This window comes from Ips typographus, linkage group LG9, assembly GCF_016097725.1.
Source record: "Ips typographus isolate SLU linkage group LG9, UJ_Ityp_2.0, whole genome shotgun sequence".
NCBI classification, from domain to species: Eukaryota; Metazoa; Arthropoda; class Insecta; order Coleoptera; family Curculionidae; genus Ips; species Ips typographus.
Genome location: NC_138430.1, coordinates 1001802 through 1022230, shown reverse-complemented (window position 1 = coordinate 1022230; position 20429 = coordinate 1001802). Strand labels below are relative to the sequence as shown.

At 37.1% G+C, this 20429-nt stretch overlaps 1 long non-coding RNA gene across 1 annotated transcript; it reads right to left on the bottom strand.

The window, feature by feature from the left end:
- Positions 1-9613: 9613 nt before the first annotated feature.
- Positions 9614-12217, bottom strand: LOC145733599 (uncharacterized). Its single transcript, XR_014179237.1, has 2 exons — positions 10445-12217; positions 9614-10382 (listed from the first exon to the last, which is right to left on the bottom strand). It is a non-coding gene; the product is annotated as an uncharacterized LOC145733599 (long non-coding RNA).
- Positions 12218-20429: the final 8212 nt, after the last annotated feature.

The following is a 20429-nucleotide window of genomic DNA, read 5'->3' as shown; positions in this document are numbered from 1 at the left end:
GGCTTATTCCTTCTTTGCTTACTGTGTAGCCCAAAATCCTTATCTTTTCCTGTAAATATTCGCATTTACTCGGTTTTAAGGTCAGATTGGCTTCTCTCATTTTCTGGAATACTTTTTGTAATTTTGCTAAGTGTTCCTCTAAGTTCTCTGAATAAATAATAATATCATCTAGATATATTAGTATGTCCTTCCACTTTAAGTCCCTAAATATTTTATCTGCAAGTTGTTGGAAGGTTGCTGGTGCATTGCATAGACCAAAGCTTAACACGTTGAATTCGTATGATCCATGTCCCTGTGCCGTGAAAGCGGTGTATTGTTTGGATGACTCTTCTATAGGTATCTGCCAGTAACCTGAGAACATGTCCAAAGTTGTAAAGTACTTGGCATTTCCCATGTATGTGAGAATGTCATCGATTTGTGGTATCGGGTAACATGATTTTTTGGTGACTGGGTTTATAGTTCTTTTGTAATCCACGCAGAACCTCGTGGTACCATCTTTTTTTTTCACCAGTACAACGGGGCTCGCCCATGGCGAGTGGCATGGTCTTATTACTCCGCAATCGAGCATTTCTTTTATTTGTGTGTCAATAATTTCTCGCTCGAATTGTGATACTCTATAAAGGCGGCATTTTACTGGTTTATCTTCTGTCACTTCTATTTTGTGCTCTATAAGTTGTGTTTTGCCCATATATTTTGGTGACTTGCAAAACACATCCTCATATTCAACTAGTAGACTCTCTAGTTCCCTTTTGAACTGCTTATCCCTAATGTGGTCCAGTTTGTGGTCTTCTAATGTCACCACTTCTTCGTCTATTCTCTGTGTTGTAAAGAGTGCTGTGGTGCTCAAACCACTGGGCTCTTCTAGCCGTGCCACCGTTGTGTCTTTGTAAATAACCCTTCTAGTTGGCCCTATGTTCTCGAGGGTCAATGATATAGAGTTTTCGGCTCTTTCTAGGTTGCATAGTAGGTTGTTGCGTACTAGCCATCCCTCGTTTTGTACTAATAACATCTCTGTAGATAGGGGTATTTTTGGTTCAGTTTTGATGGATTTTTTCTCTCCTGGCTTCAGAGTGTAATCTTCCTTTGCCTTCAACTTAATTATCAAGCGGTCATCGTTTTCTATGTAGTTCGGCAGGGTGTTCCAGGAGCTGGTTTCTTGTGTCTTGGTCTTTCTTGGTCGGGGTTCTCTATTTTTTGAAACCAGCACCGTCACACTCGTTTCCTTGAAAGTCTCATACAGCAAGTCTTTAAGCTTCTCCCAATCTGACTCGCTGTTTGCGTTTGCGGATGTCAATCTAGGTATAGCCACCTTACTTATTTTATTTCGTATTGCCCAATCTATCAATTTCCTACAGCAATGTTGGAGCGTATGAGTAGGGATATATTCGCTACCCTCTTCTTTTACTATCATCTGTAGGGTATGTCTGTTTTTCTTAAACAAACTGACCACGCTCCCTACGGGTAGTTTTTCTGTGTTGTAATCTGCCAAATGGTCCCTGATGGCTTTTCCTACTCCTCTATCTCTACTGGGAGCCGAAGAGACTGCAACGGCCCATGCAGTGCTGCTTGGAAGACTGAAGATGGACCCAGGTATTTCTTGGATCACTTCTCTCCAGCTTCGTGTTTTGCATGGTTTTTTGGGTGCAGAATCTTGCTTTGCCCCGAGCGGTATCACCAAATCTTGATTTAGGGTGAGTATGTTGGATATTAAGCAAATTGCTGCCTGCATTTCCCTTAAGAACTCCATGCCCAAAATAAGGGGTTGTGGTGTATTCTCCAATATCGTTGCTTTAATTTCTAATTTTTTCTCGTAATTGCCTCTGAGCTCCAGTGATGCCAATGTGTCGCCTAGACTTCTTACTTTCTGACCGCCAGCTGTCACAAGCAACGTGGGTGGGTCTCTGATCCTATGTTTTTTGTTGACCAGGAGATGGCTTATCACATTTAGTTCCGCACCTGTGTCAATAATCGCCGGTACGTAATAGTCGTTCACAACAGCATTTATGTATAGTATCTTATAGCACGTTGTGCCCCGAGTGGAGAGGGTGACGGGGCTTAGTTTTGCCACCCCCTAGAGTTTGGGTGCTGCGGTCTACTTCTACACACAGCAGCAAAGTGGCCTATTTTACCGCAGTTGTAGCACCTGAGCCTGTTGTCATATGTCCTCGTGGATTGGTACTGTCTTTCTGGATTACTGGCGTGGTTTGTGCCATAGTCTCTCCTGAGCAGTGGCGGGGTTCTGTAAGGGCGGGGATTGCCAAAAGGTGACTGTCTTTGTGCTACTGGTCCAGCGGCCTGTTCTTCTATTTGATGCTGCGGTCTAAAAGTGAGCGGTGTCGAGAACTTTTCAGGAGCGTTATCTATTGTGATGCAAAGTTTTTTGACTTCGTCCAAGTTCCTAGGTGGGTTATTAAGAAAATTTGTGAGCCAGTAGTATTTAGCTCTTGGTATATCTTTTAGCCCACTCTGGAAAATATCTACGAATTCGTCGAGATCCACGTTTTCTTTGTATTCTTCGTATAGGACCCTTAGATCATAGAAATAATTCTTTGTCTGTTCCAGGTCCCTTTGCTTCCTTTGCCTTAACTTTGCAAGCAAATGGCGACTGTTGATACCGTCGCTAAACTCAGTCTTGAATGCTTGACAAATGTGTTGCCAGTTGCTGTCAGGGTTTGCTGCTTTATATTCTCTATACCAAATGTTTGCGGCGCCCTGCAGGTACGAGTGAAAGTATAGTATTTTTAACGCATCGTTCCAGCTATTGGCCACTGCCGTTCGCTCGTATGTGCCGATAAACTGAGGGGCTGAATCACTGCCCGGGTTGAACGTTGGTGGGCTGATGAATTGAGGTAGTGCGGGTGTTTTCTCCCCTGCCTCAACCGCCGAAATGGTAATGTCCGCCATTTCTCTTGACCCCTTCTTGCCTTCTAATGCTTTATCTCCTTTCTCAGGGTGTACTTGTGCTCCTGTCTCTATCACTGTATTTTCCAGATCGTTTTCTGGTTCTTGTGGCTGCTCAATGTCTTCCCTTCTTGTATTTACAAGCGTAAGGGTTAGGTAATCTGTTTCTTGCATCCAAGGGTCTCCTACGCTTGAGCTCCTGTGCCTTGGTTGAAAGGGGCTGCTAGGATTTGCTGATCTCAAGTTGTACGCTTTTCTCATTCCTGTTAGGGCGTACGGCTTGGTTTGGCCACAGATATGGAGATCAGTAGCCCCGGGATTCAACAAGGCGCCTCCACCATGTCACGTTTTGGGGGTAGCGCAGGAAGAGAAACAACAAACGTAGCTCAAGTATGTCTCCTTTATTTTTATACTGAAGATAATGCCTAACTAAATCTTACCCCCAGATTAAGAGGGCCGCCAGTACCGCTACAGGCGGGACGCACATGGAACACTCTCTACGAGGGGGTGCGTGGGGGTGTGTGTGTGTGTGAGTGTGCGTAAGGCCTTCTGATGTGCCGCCAAGCGGAACCCGCTCGATACGAGCAGGGAACCCCTATGTCCGACAAGCCCGAAGGATTTACTTTAGGCACAGCAAGCCCTCTTGAAGTGTCGCCAAGCGAAACCCGCTCGATACAAGCAGGGAGCCCCTATGACCGACACGCCCAAAGGACTTACTTTAGGTACTGAAAGGGTCAAGAGTCCCGACGGTCACCACTGGGTTGCGTAAGAACTCTAGTCTGTTCAGCCTGGATTTCCAAGAAGGTATCGAGCCGTCCGGGCACTAGGAAGTTCGGACTGATGCTCGATAGACCGACCCAGAGACCAGTAATCTTCGATGGCTTGAGACGCTGATTAAATACTCGTCTCATGACCCCAATTTGCCGGTCTCGCTGATTCGGCAGTGCACTGGGGGAGACCGGGGCCAGACTAGGTAACGGAACATGGTGCAACTTATGTTATTCGTGACAATATTATTCCTATATCTACCCTTAGTCGATTTAAACCCTTAAAAAAAAACAAGTTTATTAACTTATCTTTGCATCTTTGACTTAATCCTAGAATGATGCACAATAATTACTTAATAAAATAAATTTTTAATTATTTAATTGTATTTTATATTTCTACAGTAGTTATAGCAAGAGCAGGCTAGACGGGAGAACAAACGGTAGAAAGCGTAAAGTGAATACGCGCGACCACTGGTGGAAAAACGAACTGCCGATTTCGTTGCCGAGAATCGTTGCTAACATGTCTCCGGTTCAATTAGGTCATCATTACTTCTGTCAAAAGAAGCAAGAGCTTGTGATCTAATTTTTCGAAATGTAGCGTCAGACTTAATATTTTCGAAATTTTTACTTGTGTTTACAAAGTTGGCGTCAGCTTTCAGAAGTATACTTTTTTAACATCAGAAAGGAAACCTTCTGTACTACTCAGTAACTTTTGTTGCATACCAGATCTTTCGATTCGATGAGGCAAGTATTATTCACAGTTTTAGACATTTTATTTCTAAAATAAAATGGATAAGTAAAAGCAAAACTCGGAGTCGATCTCCACAAATATATATTAATAATAAGTTGTTATCTGGGCCTAACATGTTTCGGGTGTATTCAGACACCCATCTTCAGAGGCTTAACTAGATCACTAGTCTGCTGGCTGTCATTCTACAAGGGGGGACAGCGGAACCCAGATGTACTAAGGTGTTTTTTTTTTTAATTCTACACGGGGGAAAAAAAACCTTTATCAAAAAACCCAGTTCTGGTTCCGGGGTGACAGGTTGCTTGGTTTTTTATTCTCGAAGGGGAAAAAACTTAATCAAAACCCAGTCTTGATGTCAAAGAGAAGAAGTTAGTTGCTTGGTTTTTTATTCTTGAAGGGGGAAAAAACTTAATCAAAACCCATGGAAGTTGAATGATGTAAAAGCTGCATGTTTATCTGAAGGAGACCAAATAGACACGAAAGGGACGTCACACAACAAAAACCGCGGAGGACATTCACAAGTTGGACATTGAACAGATTAAAATAGGGGCGACTTTCCCTCTTTTGTCACTGTGGAAGTGTGACCGTGCGGGACTCCATGTCCGGCCGCACCCAAGCCGTGTGCGGCCCAAACTTGTATGCGTTAATGTTTAACCTTGCGTACATGTAGGGAATTTCGTTTTTTTCTATTCTCTATTTTGTCTTGTCAGTTTTGACAATTTACCTGATTGTGACTTTTACCGGATTTGACTTTCTTTGTAACCACTTTGCTTTGTTGTAAAGGGCTGAGCGTCGGTGCCGCCATAGTCACTTAACATCTAAGGTTTTTGGGAGGGTAGTTCATGGGGGGAAAGTCTCAGAGCCCCTGTAAGTACCTTAATGGCCCTGGAGTACGGGGACTTTCTACTGTGTTCGACCTCAGCCCCAATTGCTTGGTTGAGTGGGATTTGGCGTCAGTGGTTTCGTTCGGAACACCCCAGTAAATTTAATTTTTTGTGTGCTTACTGATACACTAACCGTTCGGTCTATTTTCGGGATTTCTAGAGAGGGTTCCTATCAAAATCCTTTCCTTTTGTTGGTGGACAATTGTCTTCTCTTTCCTGTTAGTTTCCTTTATTTCATTTCCACCTGGCAGGTGATTTGTTTCGGTTTCTCTTTCTGTGGTTTTCCTGAGCGTTGAGTCCTGTCTCTGTTTATCTCTACCGAGACCAATGAATGAGGTTTCCTCTCACATAACGAGGTTTACGCAACGTTGGTTTCATGTTCAACCCCATTTTAATTTTCTGGACATAAACGGGTTAGAGATTTGTAGGGTCATAACGACTTCTCCTGGGAATATTGTTTGGGTGGGAGACTGGAGCGAGTCAACTGGTACCTTGTGTTTTTTTTTTCTCTTCAGAGCTACTTCATAGCTGTGATGAGCTTCATTTTTGTTTGAAAGGTTGTATGCCTCCTTCAAATGGTATACTGGCGTCCATCACATTTGTTTTCTTGATTTTGGTGGTTTATCGTTTTTTGGTTTGCTTTTCTTCAGGTCAGTTTTGAGGTGCTTTTTCACTTTAAAAAATTAAACAAGCTTAATTTTTTTTTGGTTACTTAGGGGAGTGTGTTACGTACGAAATAGAGTTTTCGTCCGTAACTCGTTTAGTTTGTATTTATAATGTCCGTGGGCATAGTTACATTAGTAGACCGATTCCTTGACCTGATGAGTTATCAGGTGCCATAGTCACGTGATTAGTTTCGATTTTTGTCGGGGAAGCGTCGGTTTGTGGTGTGATATCGGTCCTTTTTTACCACTACAGCACCCGAACTGCCGACATCTGACCTAGGTTCTGAGCGTTGTGGCACGTGTGTGATTTTTTTTTAATAAGTCTAGGGTTCATTCATCCCCGATAAAGCGTCGCCCCCCGTGTTCCTCCTGCCTAATACCGGACCACATCATTCTCCCCGCCATCTTGGCAATCTGGGTGTAAGATTATTGTCTAGCCATTAAGTCATTACGTTCTAATAAAAGTGGGTTACCTACCTGAGTATTCTTCCCTCTCAACTACCCCTAAGCGTGACAATATATTAGATTAAACCATGACTCCTGTGTTGCTACATCCTCTATTAATATTGACCAAACTTGGTTAAATATTCTAGAGGAGGAGATAACACTTGGTCATATCAAACGAAACTGAAATTTCTTGTAATTTTGTTTTCATTATAAAACCCACCTTTCACTACAACAATAGATGACCTTTGCTATTGAAATGACAAAAGTCAAAATTTATGTAAATTTTTAGTGACAAAACCCTTCTCAGAGTTCCAAATTGAACATTATCAGGTTTAATATTTATCAAGTTATTGTTTTCTGTGTTCTGCCGTTGTGTTCTTTTTTAGATTCTCTGAAAACGGTGGTAGATTTTCCACCGAAACGTCAGCGTTTTTAGGTAACAAGACCGAGCCTCAGTCAGTGGTCTTGTGTTGGAATGACTAGGTTAATGTTATTTTCAACTTAGTTGAAAATAGTGCGAAATTCCATTTTCCCAACAAACCTTTTTTGTGTGAGACAGAAGACCCAATAAACAAAGAAAAAACGAGTAACTCGTCTCAACAAACATATAGAACATATCTCCATACTTTTAAGTTTTCTGAAAAAAAAAAAAACATTTATCTTAGAAGGGTTACTCCTTTTCTTCTTTAGAGTTTACCGCCATATCGCGAATGTTCAATGTTTTTCTCGTCGAATTTGTCACGATCCATAACAAAAAATGTATAACAGTTCTGACTGGAAGTAGATTTAGGTAAAATAAATCAATTTGTTTTTTCTCATATCTCCTTGTATTTCATAACTTACATTATTGACACCAGATAGAGCAAGCTGTACTTATTTTTCGATAAAAGCTGTGACCCATGTCGTTACACGACACAGTTCTTCAACCACCTGGTGTGTAGATTGAATGATGAAAACAGCAGTTGAATTGTGTTGATTGAATTGATTTTTTTTTTCTCGAACAACGGTGCGTCGTAGCAGGAAAATTCAAGAAAGCGTTTTTTTTTTCCAAATCAACCAGGGATTATGCGAATAATGTTTGTTTTGAAGAGGAGCACTGGAGTACGCATTTTTTCTTTAAAATACCTAGATTGGTATTCCTGAGTACGCCACTGGTGAAATTACAAATAAAATTCGGACTGCTAACAAAGCACCTTTAATAACCGTTAATACCCATGCGGTTTCACAAATATCTTACAAGCGGTTCTGAAGTTTTTTTTTTCGACAAACATTCAATAATGATGCATTTTTCGCTTCCAAATCTTAACGAAAAGTTACTCTTTACTGAGGAGTTGACTTTATCGCGCGTCGCCAAGGGTAGCGAGCGATAATAGTAGTTTTCCTATTCAGTGTGCAAAGTTATGTTTTCCCACACGCGAAAGCAGTTAGACGAACGACGCGAAGCGGAGTTCGGATAAGCTTCAAGTGCGGGAAAACTACTTTGCACACGTGATAGGAACAATATTTTTTCTACGAAAGAAATAATTATACATTTTGTTTTTAATTTTTATTGATATTAAAAACAACAACTTATAACTATTTATTGTTATTAACAACATTATGTTAAATGTACAGTTGGTCGCGTTTTTTAAATTGATCGCAGATTGAGCAACTGAAGGTAAAATACTGGTACTTGGAACTGCTTCACTTTCTTTAGGATTGAAGGTCAGAATTTTGTTACTTAATCCTTTTTTATAACTTGTGGATTCATCAATGTATTCTTCAGCTACCGTAGTCGATTTCCAACCCCCCAAGCGTTTTATGTCAGTGATTCCTTCTCCAGAATCGGCCAGGAACGTTGCCGATGATCGACGATAACTGTGCCCTGTGTAGAGTTCTGGATTTGGCAACTTCAAAAAAATAGCTATTTCAGAAGGCATTTTTCCAAAACTGTTTACTCCAACACTTTGCGAAAAACATTTACCCTTTCTGTAAACTAGGAAAAAACGATTGTGTGACTTTTTTGGACGTAGGCCGGTGTATCTTCTGTACAGTTGCAGGTAGGTTCCGTTATGAACTTCTTCTGATATTATAAAGTTTCTTGCTGTATAATTTCATATATATCCTTCGACATGCACCAGCAAGTCCGAATATAGTGGCAACTTTAATGAACAGGTAAATTTCATCTGGTGCGGAGTTCATAAGACTGAATATTTCTTCTTTTGTAAAAATTTTTGCCTTTTTAGGTTTAAAACCAACATTCTGCTTTTTCAGTCAGTGTCACCAGTTTGATGTCAGTATTCGATTGTGTATAGTTTTGATCCTGTTTTTGAGTAACTACGCAGTAAGTTTAGTTGTATTAGATATTTAGCGATGTTTGTAGAAAAAATATTGTATGTATTACGCGCACAATGTGACTTTTATGCTATAAAAATAAATAATTGCTGCGCTCCACTTTGTGTCGCGCAGCAAACTTCATTATCAGAGAGTAAAGGTCATGGTTCAATTTAAATTTTATTAATATAACTTTAATGCCCTGTATCTTAAAAAGTATTGATTTGCAGACACTACTTTATTACTCAAAATTTGGCACCAAATTTCGTAAACACCCTGTATAGCTTGTCCAGTAGAATAAAACCCTGGACATAGGCGATTAACGTGGTAAATCAGTTTTTTTATTTTTTTTTTCCTTGTACGGTTTATTTAATGGAAAAACGCTTTAGATAAAAGTTGTAGAGCACATTTTCAGCTATCAACTTGTATTTTTTTCAATACCGTAGGTTTGACCATTAAGACGCAAAACGGCTCTAAAATCCGAAAATGTAAAATGTCTCGCCAAAAGGTTGTTAAGGAAAATTTACATCCGGCCGTGCTATCAACTTTACCTCAGTCCAAAAGTTGATAATTTCGGAGATACAGGGTGTCAAAAGTTGAATTTGGTTTTAGCTTTTCCGACATATTTTTTTAATAATTGGTGTATTTTCAGAAAATTTGGCTAAAAGGCTATTTTCCTTGTAAAATGTAGAGGGCGCCACCTACAATACCTTGTACACATTTAAAACCAAATAACTTTTTTGAGTAATCCTGTATTTCATTTTTTAATAAAGATCTTTATTCCCAACGTCTACTTCTACCTACTTAAAAAAGGTCAACCACGTAGACAGAAGAGTTGATTTGAGCAGCCTTTTTTGAGATATCTGGATTTAATATACGGAAGATGAATTAAGGAAAACACGTGTATATTACAAAGATCTACAAGCTTTACAATTTACAATATTAACAAATTTACAAAAATTACAAGTTGGTTTGCAACACTTGGTAGGCAAATTATGGAAACAAACGAAAAGAAATTAATAATATTAAAATTTAAAACAAAGAATCAGAAAAAGTTTTCCCGTGCCAAACCGTCTTAAACTGTCCTTACCAGTTTAAAATCGGTAGTTGGGTCCTGGAACCTCCAGTATCCTCTCCCCAGTAGTCAGGAGTGGCCACGGCTGATTTCTAGGTAGGAAATGGAGCCCAGAAGCTGGTGACAGGTTACCTATGACAGAAAACAGCAGAACACAGGAAAAACGGATAAATGACCTCAACACTTGTTCTGGTAACCAAAAAGGTATCCAGAGGTATTGACAAGTGCTAAAGCCGTTTTAAGTGAAGTAATAAAAATTTAAGAAAAAAACTTACAAAATAAGCACAAGTTGGGAAAAGCTTCTACTAATTAAAAAAACTAAATTAAGTAATTAAGACTTGATGGTTCAAAGTTCAACTCTGACCTTTTTTTTAAGTTAAAATAACCCCCTGGCTGTTGCAGTCGGCTTTCCACCTACAACGGTAGTCGGCAGTTAAAAGTGCCCTTAGAGTGCCTAGCACGGTCTTGGGGTGCTACAGGTGTAAAGTTTCACCGGAAAGTCCGGGTTGGAACTTAGATTTCGGTCAAGATCTCCAGTTAGAAAAATTCCAGGGACTCCGGGTCGAGCCGAACACAAAATCTCTGTTGGAAAACATGGCCGATATATAATAAATCATAAATAACCCAAAATCAAACCAATTTACCTGTGATTCGGCCAGATAATTACAGATTAATTATAATCAGATCGCACACACGTGCCACACAGGTTGATATTTATGGTCAGGTCAGGTCAGGTTACTTTGAGTGCTGCAAGTTGTAAACGGAAGATCTCAACAAGTGGGGGTGATTAAATAGGCCACATGGCACCTGACACAAAGAAACACGACCACAAACCGACGCTTTCCCGACGAAAATCGAAAACCAATTACGTGACTACGGTACCTGATAACTTATCAGGTCAGGCACTCACACTAACAACAAAATGCGAACAAAGCGCAAACGGACCTATTAAGCGATCGGAATCGGCCTGCCAGTGTAACTAGGCCCATGGACATTGAAAGTGTAACTAAACGAGTTGCGGACGAAAACTGTATTTCGTACGTAACAACAGGAAGATTTATTTGCCATTATTTTTGACCCGCCCCTCCCCTCAGGCTCAAGGGTTACGGCCAGGGACTTTTGATATGTTTACCTCGTAATTAGTCCAAACAAAGTTACGAAGTCAAAAATTGTGTTCCAAACATTTCCCTCTATATCTTTCCGTTGACTGAGCTAGATGTTATTTGCCATGATTTTCACGTCGATGATCTTTTGACAGGGTTAGATTCTGTAGAAGAATTACACATATCTATGGTAGTGTGTTCAGGTACTAAACGTGGCTATTTTGAGCTCAGAAAATGGCACTGAAATAGGCCACGCAGCAACGATGTGCGTATTTCTAGTGAAGTATTTCAGTTTGCTTCTGTCGATACTTCTAAAATACTAGGTTTTATTTTTTAAATATAATAATTTACTTTATAAAATTAGGAATCCACCCAAGCAGCAAAGATACATTAAAATAAATGTTCTTTCACTTATAGCCAGCATCTTCAACCCTTTAGGACTTCTCAGCCTTTGTATTGTGCTCAGCAAAATATTTTTGTAACGATTATGGACATGCAAGCAGTCCTGGGACGATGCTATACAGGGTGTCCCACGACGAAAGACATCGATTGATATTGGAAAAAGTATAAATAGGAGAGTTTTGAAAATTTGGCAGGATACTGATGTGGGCATACCCAATCCAACTAAAATATTTTCAAGATGGTTGCACTTCCGTTTATACCGGAAGTCGATCACAACTTTCTTATTTTAAATATATATTAATACATATTTGGATTCCTCACAAAATTCTGACCAACTTTTGTGTAGAATGCCCTATGCCTATCTCTAGCCGTTTTCGAAATATTTGATGTTTTTCCAAAAAAGTGACAGTTGCAACGCTCAACATATTTTTGTACTATGTTAAAACCGTATTTCATTTTGCAATGAAACTTTGGGTTATTTTAAATAAAGGATCGTTTTATTAAACTGAGGGTGCGTAATGACTCATTTGTATACAGGGTCGTCAAAAGAAAATCATAAACTTGCCACTAAAAAAAAATGAAAAATCTCAAGTTTTTTAAATAGAAACCCACATTTTTTACGACGGAATCATTTTGAGCATTAAAAATTATTATAAGTTTCAATTTACTTGCCTATACCTAAATCCAACCCATTTCGTTTTATTTGAGAATAAACATTTTTTATTATAAAAATTCCAGATTTCTTGAAAATTTCTCTCTCTAATTACGTGTGGATTTATGTCACACCAGTAGTGTGAATTATGTTTATTGAACATTCCATTTTTAGTGAATTTGGCCTCGTCGCTCCAAATAATATTATTCAAAAACAATTCATCTCCATAGTGACTAGTCAGCAAAAACTCACCAAAAACAACTCTCTTCGGAAAGTCAACCTCTTTTAAGTGTTGCACTAATTTAAATGAAAAAGGGTGAAATTTATGTTTCTTCAGGATCCTCTGAATTGAGCTTTTGGATATGCCTGATTCTACGGAAACTTGTCTTATTGACAAAGTTGGATTTGCAACAAAATAACAATTTCTACATTTGTATTATTAAGGATTGGTTTTGTTTTAATAGCTTTTATCTTCACATATCCCGTATTCTTAAAATTTTCAATTCTTTGCTTGACAGCTTTTGGTGATGGCTTTGGTTTTTCTGGATAACGAGCGGCAAATACCTCACATGTTCTACTCACAATTTTATCACATTCTCCGTAAATAATAAACAGATTTAAGTAATCTTGGTTTGAATAACGTAACCGCAACGGCATATTTGCAGTTGTCAAAACACTCAAAACTAGTGTTATTAACACGCCCTGCAGGTCTCCAATATCACCGTGTGTCAAAAGCATGACGAACTAGAACACCACATATTCCCAACCGTGCAGCATAATAAAAAAATGTTTATTCTCAAATAAAACGAAATGGGTTGGATTTAGGTATAGGCAAGTAAATTGAAACTTATAGTAATTTTTAATGCTCAAAATGATTCCGTCATAAAAAATGTGGGTTTCTATTTAAAAAACTTGAGATTTTTCATTTTTTTTAGTGGCAAGTTTATGATTTTTTTTTGACGACCCTGTATACAAATGAGTCATTACGCACCCTCAGTTTAATAAAACGATCCTTTATTTACAATAACCCAAAGTTTCATTGCAAAATGAAATACGGTTTTAACATAGTACAAAAATATGTTGAGCGTTGCAACTGTCACTTTTTTGGAAAAACATCAAATATTTCGAAAACGGCTAGAGATAGGCATAGGGCATTCTATACAAAAGTTGGTCAGAATTTTGTGAGGAATCCAAATATGTAATAATATATAGGGTGTTCTATTTAAAATAAGAAAGTTGTGATCGACTTCCGGTATAAGCGGAAGTGCAACCATCTTGAAAATATTTTAGTTGGATTGGGCATGCCCACATCAGTATCCTGTCAAATTTTCAAAACTCTCCCATTTATACTTTTTCCAATATCAATCGATGTCTTTCGTCGTGGGACACCCTGTAGAGCAGCCTAAGGAATGGATCCCTAAGAGTGGAATGAATTTTGTAATAAGTTGTCGTTACTAAATTCGTTAAAGGTCAAACGACATGCTGTATTTCATAACTCGGTTAATGTTTTGTTTCACGGGTTTTCCGATGCGTCCGAGAAAACCTACATGGTGTGTGTGTGTGTATCTGCGATCTATTGATATTTGGGCAATGTAAAGATATCACTTTTATGTACACAATCTACAGTTTCTCGAGTAAAATTAATAACTATCCCTAATCTAGAGTTATATAGAGCCCACTTGTTGGCGAGACTGGTAGGCAGGATGGTTGAGTCTCTATATCAAATAATGTGATCTTGAACAGTGTTATATTGGAGCGATTCGACAATTGGTTTAGCCTGGTTGAAAGCTAGCCCAAACGTTTTAAAAATATTTGTTGGTAATCGTGTAGCCGAAATTCAATGGTTAATAGAGCAGTACAACTGGCGACACATTCCAAGTTATGACAATTCCGCTGATCTTATATCGAGGGGATTGTTACCCAACAAATTTTTGAGCTCAAATTTATGGTGGCACTGTCCAGACTGGCTCCTAAAACACGAAACTGAGTGGCCTGTTACTTCGACGATTTAAGGCCGGTTTTCACATGCAGGTCTATGCCACAACCATGTACATGTTGTGCTATGATTGTTGCGACTTGATTGGATTTTTTATGCCATGCGGGTTTGATATAAATTGACATACACTTTGCGTGTAGACCGGTTTGATTTCGACTCAGACGCCGACTGATGGAGACACGGACGGTGGTCGGTACAGTCGTAGCACAAGCCTATATGTGTAAACGCAAATATTGACACTAGTGAATATTGTTACCACTATTAATAGTTTCATTGTTATGTTAGTAGCCCAACTATGTGTAAAGAAGAGTGAGGTTAAGTTAGAGTAGAAAGGGGGGTTACGACAATTTGACAATTAGAAATACAATTTTTCTGAGAATTGCGGTTTCATGGACCTGAGTTAAGTTTTTATGAATTTTTTCAATTATATTCCTGACATTGTGCATTATTGTTTGATTTTCACTAAACGCCATCCGACCCCTGACACATGCTACAAATCCACGACCAAGCAGAGCAATTAAAATATTGGAATTTCATTATCGCGAAGTTTTATAACAATAGACAGAATTCGTTTCCTGCAAGCAAAGCCGCTAGTGACGTCACAGCGGATGCTCTGACGCATACACACACACATACACGTTGTCTAAATAAGTATTGCAACGGGAAAGTATAGGTTTCTCGTGAAAAAAGAAATACATTTTTTATACGTTTGATAAGTAATATAATTATTACTATTATTATTATTATTATTATGATGAAACCTAATTTAGTAACATAGCTGCTTTTGTTACTGTAATAATTTTATTAATGTGTAATCTGTAATAGTGTTAATTTGTGATAAATAGATTTAATCTCAGTAGTTAAAACCGTGGTTTTATGGCAAAACCAATCGTTTTTTGAAACAAATATGTAAATCTATAGTTGCATTTTATTCACATCACGAACTAAAACAATTGCGAGTTGTTTTGCGACATTAAGTCATAAAAAATTTAAATTTATGTTAATTGCTGCTGTAATGTATAATATCTAGTTAATGGCAAGTCTATTTAATTTTTAGTACAGGCTGTTTCACGATAAATGCGTCATATTTCAGGGTTTGATAGTGCAACAAAAAATAACCCAAGTTTGATATATAAACTACGGTCCAAAGTGGTTTCGTTACGGATATACAGGGTGTTCAAATTTGAATAAATAAAATGCAATTTTACAGCTCAAATTTGTTTTAATAATCAAAAATATTCTGAAATTGTAAGAAACAAGCAGTGCCGTACCGTTTTTTTTTCAATAATTGTTTTAATAATAAACGGATTTGATATTTTATTATTAAGTTTTAAGTACCTATACCGAGACCTATACAGTTTGTTCAGGATAAGGAGGGCCACTATGGAAATCTTGGGAGAAGTTAGATTTACAAATATGGTTTAATGGGAGGAATGATGCATAATCATGGCCTTAATAAAATGACATTTAGAAAACATCGACTTATTTTTTGGTTTTTGAGATATTTTGCAAAAAGTGAATTTTTTGATTTTACGTTTCATTTTATTGTGACGTTAATATTGGACCTAAAACAAAACTGATGATACTTTGTTATGATGAAACCTCACGTTAATGAGATTTTCAAAAAAACATTTTCATTAGATTGCTCAAGGTCGTGGATTAATTGCATGAGTTCATAATTAGCTATAAATGAACACACTTGGATATTCTGCAGGAAATCAAAAAAACTGACCTTTATGTTATGTACAAGTGTATATTACAAAAAAAAACAATATTTACAATTTACAAATAATTACAATTGCCAAGAAATTTTAAAGAAAATTAAAAAAACAGAATTGTAGTTAAAAATAGAAAAAAACCGGAAAAGTTTTCCCAGTGCCAAACTGTCTCTAAATGCCCTTACCAGTTTTTAAGGACGATGTTTGGGTCCTGGAACCTCCAGTATCCTCTCCCCAGTAGTCAGTAGTGGCCACCGCTGATTTCCAGGTAGGAAATGGGGTCCAGAGACTGGTGACAGGTACCTAAGGCAGAAAACAGCAGAACACCAGGGAAAACGAACAAACAGCTTCAACACTTGTTCCGGCAACCAAAAAGGTGACCAGAGGTAATGACAAGTGTTGAAGTTGTTTAAAGCAAACTAATATAAACTAAAAAAAAATAAATAAATCTAAATCAAGTAAGGAATTGACCTGGTGGTTCAACTCTGACTTTCTGAAACTCTGTGGCTGCTGGTCGGCTTTTCCAACATGTGGGTTGGTCCGGAAAACTGTGGACGGAGCAGTCCCGGTTAGGTTTATTCAATCCCCGAGAGGAAAGTTCTTTGGTCGGGAAAACCCTTAGATCTCTGGTCAGAAAACCCTCAGATCTCTGGTCGGAAAGCCCTTGAATCTCCGGTCGGGCCGAACACAATACTGTAATTCGGCCAGATGATCCACAGATGAAGTCACACACGTGCCACAACGCTCAGAACCTAGGTCAGATGTCGGCAGTTCGGGTGCTGTAGTGGTAAAAGGACCGATATCACAAAGTGGGGTGATTAAATAGGCCACATGGCACCTGACACAAAGAAACACGACCACAAACCGACGCTTCCCCGACAAAAATCGAAACAAATCACGTGACTACGGCACCTGATAACTCATCAGGTCACGCACCCACATTAACCACAAAATGTGCACAAAGTTCAAATGGAGCTATTAAACGATCGGAATCGGTCTACTAGTGTAACTAGGCCCACGGACATTAAAAACACAAACCAAACGAGTTACGGATAACTCTATTTCGTACGTAACAACTTCTCCACAGCAACTTTTAAAGCTGTTTTAAGTTGCATTTTCATTATTTTATTCCGACGTTTCGTCTTTGCGGAACCATCATCAACTTTATTTTTTTTAAATGCGGTACTGATGTTTTTATGTTAGTTTCTGAAAGCCATTTTTATTTCGAATTCAATAATGTAAGTAACTTAACTTTTTTTTATTTTAGGATTAAAAAAACGTTTGCAAAAGGCAATTTTTATTTAAGAAAAAATTTAAAGTAATTTTTAGATCCCTAATAGAACATTATTAAGGTCAAAAACAGAGTAAAACACATTTAAAGCATAAAATGACATACATCATTAAATTCGGAATAAAGTGGGTTTTGAGAATCTGACATTAAAAAACAATAACTACACTTACAAAAAGATCCCCATAGTGGCCCTCCTTATCCTGAACACACTGTATATGATGATGCTTTTTACTCGAAAATTCGAAAACAAAAACAAGAAATAACAAGAGAGCATCTTCTTTCTAATTTGAATGAGCAATTCAGGACTGATTTTCTTCTCCTGAAAAAGCAGTGCCGTACCGTTTTTTCTCTAAAAATATCCTGTAACATGCCTGCATGGACGACACTGGTAAAATTGAAAAACACTTTTTTCATTTCATGCCGCTTCATAACAGGTCACCAACAAAATTTCGTTAAAATATACAGGGTAAATCACGCTGATGGTATATTAAAAATAACTAGAAAACGGCTCGATATTTTTCGTTGAAATTTGGAGTGTAGCCTAGGTTTAGTTCAAACTCTGTTTTTAAAATATCTTGGACGTTTCGGTGTTGCCAGATCAGTTGGAAAGAACATTAACTTTTGATTTTCAAATAGAACACCCTGTTACTAATCTCATTTTTGAATTCGTTGAAAAAAAACAACAGGTTGGTCAATAATATTTACCGTTAAGTCGGACAGAAAAAAAAACATTTTTTAATGGATCCACCAATGTATTATAGTTTGTAATAAAAGAACATTATATTCTGCCTATACCTAACTTCAATCATTTCTGACTTATTAACAATTTTTCCTTAAAGTGCGCATAAAATCGTAATCATACTAATCTAAATATGGACAAGTGGACAGGGATGCAGAAGGATAAAGGGAAGGCAATAGAAAGGACCAAGTACCCAGGTTTAAAGTAACCTCCAAATTAACACTTTACAGGAAAGAAGAACAAGTAAAGAGCACCGAAGAAAACGTTTTCGTCGGATATTTCTTTATGTTATCATCAACTTTTCTTTTTTTTATGGCCATATTGGATTTTTCAACAACAAAATGGCACTTTTCATTATGTGTGATCACTTTGTTTCAAAAATGACCAAATAATTCAATAAAAACTAATTTTACGTTAGTTGGCTTTGAGTTAGTGAGAAGTTTTATGAACATTACTTGACAGTACTTGTCAAACGCCATTATTGGGTACACACACTTTGAATAAAATTGAATTTTTTAATGAAAATCTTTACTCACACTGACACACAGATACATAACTTTTTATTTTTAGGTTAGATTTTATTGAACAGAGGAAAAATAACACATTACGGACTTGTGGCAAGTGACAAACCTTACATCGAGCCTTACATTCAAAACATTTCTGTTTCTAAAGTGAGACACTAGCCCATATTCTCACAGTAGAGATGTATGCATACGAAAAAAGATGAAGAAACACACAGCTTTCTTCACAATAAGATTATTAAGCCTCTAATTAAAAGAAGCGCTCAACATGTTTCGAGGCCTCAGTGCCCATCATGAGCTTATCAGACCGAAAATGCGCCGACTGTCTTTCTATATAGGGGAGACAGCAAAACACATGTTAAATATTATACACTGTGTCCGTAAAGTCACGCATAAATTTTATTAAAAATCAAGGATTTCTTTTCTGGGAAAATGCTCGGACATGTCAATATTTATTTCTGATTACAATTTTTTTGATGATAAATTAATGTATACAGGGTGAACCAAAAATAAGTTAAAATAACTCAATTAATATTTAGATTAAGTTAGGTTAGGTTAGGTTAGGTTAAGTTAGGTTATACTTGAAATTCGATGCAGAATCCAAAAATTAAATAAAAAATAGAGGTTTCCATTTGAAAAAATAAAGTTGACAGTCGTAACTTGTTTTTGGGTCATCCTGTATACATAAATTTATTATCAAAAAAATCGCAATAAAAAATAAATATTGACGTGTCCGAGCGTTTTCTCAGAAAACAAATCCCTGATTTTTAATAAAATTTATGCGCGACTTTACGGACACACTATAGTGCACAGCAATCCAATGGAATAAATTCGTTTAAAAATCGGGAAATATATTTTTTAATAATTTGCTTTTTGAGAGGAATTCACATTTATTTGAAAAAGTCAAGTTTGGCATCATAACTATTACGTTGATGTATATGCCGCTTCTACGTCAATCAATGAGCAACAGAAAATAATACATAACATGTGCTTGCAAAATGTTAAAAAAATATTTCTTGACTTTGAAACACATTTATTCATAGGTTATATCCCGAGACGTTCAGGTTTTATCGGGTAAACTGTGCATAGGTGGTTTTTTGAAAAAACTTGCTTGGAAAATGATTGAGACTAAATAATCGACGATAAAATCCTGAGACCGCAGGTCGAAGGATTTTTTCCAAAGAATTATTTAGTCGAAACCATTTTCCTAAAAGAAAAATTTAGCAAAAAAGTACCAATGCACATTTTACGTGAAAAAACGTGAACGCCGAGGGGTATATGTCAAGATTATTACCCACATTTTAGTTTATTAACAAGAAAACACCATAGTTAGAACACAAATACTAAACTAAACCTGATGGAATTAATGATAATATTAAACTTCGTTCAGCCATGTATAATTTTGTTTACATTTCAGATTGACAATCATAGGTCAACATATTTTAATTTATGTAATTATTTAATGTAAACTACGTTATAGTGATTTATTAATTGTTAATATTGAAGAAAATAACTTAAATTTTTTGTGTCTTAATCCCGTTTCGTTTAATATCAAATGTTCTTCAAAAAACGTATTCGAAAAAGGTAGTTGGTGTTTAATCACTGTTAAATTTTTGCAGCTAGGGATTTAATCAGTATAAAACTGCTCTCATTGGTCGAACTAGAAAGGTTTATTGAATTTTATTGGCTGCTAGTACAATGAGGGAAATCATCAGTATAAAACGGCTCTCATTGGTCAAACTAGACAAGTTCATTGAATTTTGTTGGTTGCTAGAACAATAAAGGAAGTAACCCATAGTATTGCCGCTCACTATATTACAACTAACCCATCACTTAACCAAGCTGAATAAATTTTATTTTGGAGAAAAAAGATGATACTAAACTACATGCTAATTCACTTAATTATCTACTACTAAATACCTTTAATTTAAATATGGGTCGGGGTATTACCCTTATAATTTAAAAGTTTAAAGAACCAAGATATTAATTTTTGATCAATATAGTTTTCTGCACTATTGTGGAAAAGTAACTTTGTTGCACTGCAGCAGAAAAGTGAATTTTTTTACTGAATCATAAAACTTGGTTATTTTATCATTTTTACGATAAGTTTAGCCAATTTTATTACTTACTAAATTAACGCTTATCTTGTTTATTTCAAATATTATTGTAGAGGGGTAGCCTCCGGTGTAATATAAATTAAGCGCAAT